Here is a 3,607-nt window from a genome sequence, read left to right on the forward strand (position 1 = left end):
ATAAAGCAGCAAATTTCTACATGGTCCTTGAAACTTTTCATGAGCACTGAACTCTATGTGATCTCCTGCTTTCTCTGCACACTTATATGTACCACTTACTTGACAATGATCAGCTATTGCCCAAAATCTCACATGTTTTGTTCTGACAGCTGACTTGTAAGCTCCACAAGCCCAGATGTTAGAGCCATAGATGCTCATATAAAACATTAGGAAAAATCCAGACTGGCTTCCTACTCACTTGGGTCAATAAATATTTATTGTTTTTAATGTACTATGCTAATAGTTCTCCTCAAAGATCTTCTCAAAGCAAGAACAACAAAATGTTTCCCTGAGAATCTCAGAAGTCATGCAATTCAGCAATATTCTAGAGAATGTTGTTCTCTAAGGCATTCTTGAAAAGAAAGCTGTAAAGGGAGAAAAGAATATTATAAAGTTAAGCAGAAGTAAATCGTGCCACATCAGAAAAGACTGCATACATAAGTAAAGAAAGCCAGATGGTTTTCTTCATTAGAGAGATATGAAATCTGATACCAACATGCAGAAACAATTTTGGTTGTCAGCTTTTCTTCAATTCTAAACTTCACCTTAAAGTACAAGTTAAATTGATTCTTCCAAAAAATTCTTCCAAGTGTTTTATAATGATTTTGAGTTTGTTTGGGGGATTTAGCTGGTGTTTTCCTTATATATACCATAGCTTCCTGGCTTTGGAATAAATCCATGCTCTCTCTTTTTAGACAACGTTTCTTTTAGTTTATGTAAGTCTAGATATTAAATCTTGCTTCATGTCTTACTTTCTGCAGTTTTCTAGGGTCCAAAGGGCTAGAATTCCATGTTTCTCTGTCTCTGATGTTTTTTTCTGGTCTTAACTACCTATTCTTGCTTTTCCTATCGATGGTGTGTACACTTGCTCTTGGTGTCTTAGGGTATTGCTTAGTGTCAATATAATACACAATTATAGTTAAAACCCTGTCATGGGGGCGGAGAAGCATGTTTTTACTATAAGATGAGATGTGGTGGTAAAGTAAAAAACTTTAAGACTTTATCTTGGCTATGTAATGACACAGATTTACAGTGTGTAAAATATGACAAATATTTGTAATTCTTGAGAATTCCAATGATGTCAAGTATATGGAAACTCTCTGTCCATAATTTGGAAATAGACTTTATCGGAATATATTCTCTAGTATCTGTGACATGCATCCTTTTGCAGTTCTGTCACTCAATCTATTGTGATACTATATGTAATACTTAAAGTCTGGTTAGTGGTGTTAAGGGTGATTTCTCTCCATTCCCTAGGAGAATGTCATCTCCTCATCTCACAGACACATTTGTACAAAGGTAAGTGACTGAGGCTTTTTGAATGAGTCAGAGCTAATAATTATTCAGGTCACCAGTTGCAGAAACCTTAAAGGTGTAAGCATCTCCAGAAGCAATATGGTTGCATAGGTGTTAGTAACTAAATGTCCATGAACCTTAGGGAATAAGTGTATAGGCTTCAGGGAGCCCAGAAACCCTCTGAAGTATTGGTTACTTGTGCATTTGTTCTTTTTTTTCTCTAGATAGGTTGAGGATTCTATCAAATTCTTAACCATGACACTAAAGGGAGGCAGCATAGGAAAATTGCATGGAGACTTCAGTGTAAAAACTTGTGTTTAATTCATTAATGCTAGACGATAGTGACCCCCAGGAAGCTGGCTGACAGTGCTATTTACCTTTTAGACAAATTCCATTCTTTATTGTTTTTCATTATTTTGAAACTTACCAGCACCCAGACGTGGCATTCTACACATTCATTCATTCATTCTATATGTAAAAGGCTATGATTTATTGAAAAGCATACTTTTTAAAAATGTTTATTTATTTATTTTGAGAGAGAAAGAAAGCATGAGTGGGGAAGGCAGAGAGAGAGGGAGAGAGAATCCCAAGAAGACTCTGAGCTGTCAGTGCAGAGCCCAACATGGGGGCTCCATCTCACAACTGTGAAATCATGACCTAAGATGAAACCAAGAGTTGGACACTTAACCCACTGAGCCATGAAGGTGTTCCACAAAGCATAATTATACAGAAAATTGCAAGGAAAGTCAAATAATATTCAAAACCAAAATTTAAAATTTAATGGCTTAAGCCTAAGGTTCCATTACTTTTTCAAGATCTCAGAAGTATTAGCAGTGGAAGAATGCTTTTCCTTTTTCTTTTCTTTTTTTCCTCTTTTTGTGATGTTCCCCCTTTTTGATTTATTCTTTTTTTTCTTGTTTCTATCTTCTGATATTCTTGTTTCATTTGTTTTGAAGTGTCCTCTTTTATGGAACTAGATGAATAAGACCTTTTCCTTTTTTTTTTTTTTTTTGTTTTTAACTGACTCATCAATGTCCAGGACCTTAGACAAGGGAGGCATGGGGGGGAAGAAAAAACACATCACCACCCCCTCCAAGCCATGCAAGCCAGTTCGGAAAGGATGTGTTGGCCTTAGAAAATGTTTCTGGCAGTGTTACTATCCCTGGTGTCAGGAAGTTCATTGGAAAATTCCCTATATGGGTGGGCTCAAGATGGTCTGACAGTTAAAGAATCCAATCTTCAGGCAGAGGGAAGCAGTGGAAGTTAATTTTGGATATTAATTGGTTTTACATTTGATAGGAAATAAAGCCTCAGTGGAACTTTCCTGGCTGTCTTTTTATCCTTCTAGGTAAGAGTACCATCTTACCTAGAGAAGGGCAAAAACTTATTTTTTTATAGACTTTGGAACATTGGGACTTTTTTGAGGGTTTTTTTAAAAATAAATATGAACAAAAACATGAAAGCCTTCACAAATGTGTGTGTCATCCTTGTGCAGAGGCCATGCTAATCTTCCCTGTATCATTCCAATTTTAGAATATGTGCTGCCGAAGTAAGCACTGGAACATTGGGATTTTTAAGGCTAAAGTACTCAGATGTGGTCTGTGCCCTCCTCCCTCGGCCCTATCCTCCCATCATTTCTCCTTCTTCATGCCTACACAAAATGTGAGAGCTCCTGAAAAGAATTCTGAATTTATCCAATAAAATTATAGGACAGTTATCCTATAATAACTGCTCAAACAAAGCAGTTATCCAGTTCAAACTTCTATCACATGTGAATTTATTCCAAAACATCTTAAGACATGATTGTTTTAAGATTTGCTTAAATACTCCCAAATAGACTGAAATTTGTGCTCTACATGAGGGCTCTTGAGCCTGATGGATGGTTCCTAGGGTTAAGAGTCAGACAGAAACTCCTCCAGACTATGTAGATGAATATAGATTGTCACACTTCTTGGAGTTGGCCAATGTCCTCCAGATGTCGGTGAAGCAGAGAGCTACCTCCTTGCCCATTTTCCTCAACTGAATACACACTAGTCTTCAAAGGGACTTTTAACTGCTCTTTCACTCTTTCTTTCATAAGTGTCTGGAACCAGACCAGAGAGTATTTGGAAGTAAGTTCTGGTATAACTAAGGGCTCCCTTGGTAAGTCTTCCTTCAGAAAGTGGCTCAGTTAAATGTTCCTTCCTTCCATAATGTGAGGTTCCTTGTTGACAATTCTTATTATATTCTAACCCTCCCCATACAACTCTCTTTAACTGTCTGCTACTCTGTG

The 3,607-nt window shown here is 37.0% G+C and overlaps 1 non-coding gene across 1 annotated transcript; it reads right to left on the minus strand.

The window, feature by feature from the left end:
• Positions 1–2,785: 2,785 nt before the first annotated feature.
• Positions 2,786–2,892, minus strand: LOC112863053 (U6 spliceosomal RNA). Its single transcript, XR_003223870.2, has one exon. It is a non-coding gene; the product is annotated as a U6 spliceosomal RNA (small nuclear RNA).
• Positions 2,893–3,607: the final 715 nt, after the last annotated feature.

The sequence above is a fragment of the Puma concolor genome, chromosome B2 (genome assembly GCF_028749965.1).
Source record: "Puma concolor isolate L17-30 chromosome B2, mPumCon1.1.hap2, whole genome shotgun sequence".
Classification (NCBI taxonomy): Eukaryota; Metazoa; Chordata; class Mammalia; order Carnivora; family Felidae; genus Puma; species Puma concolor.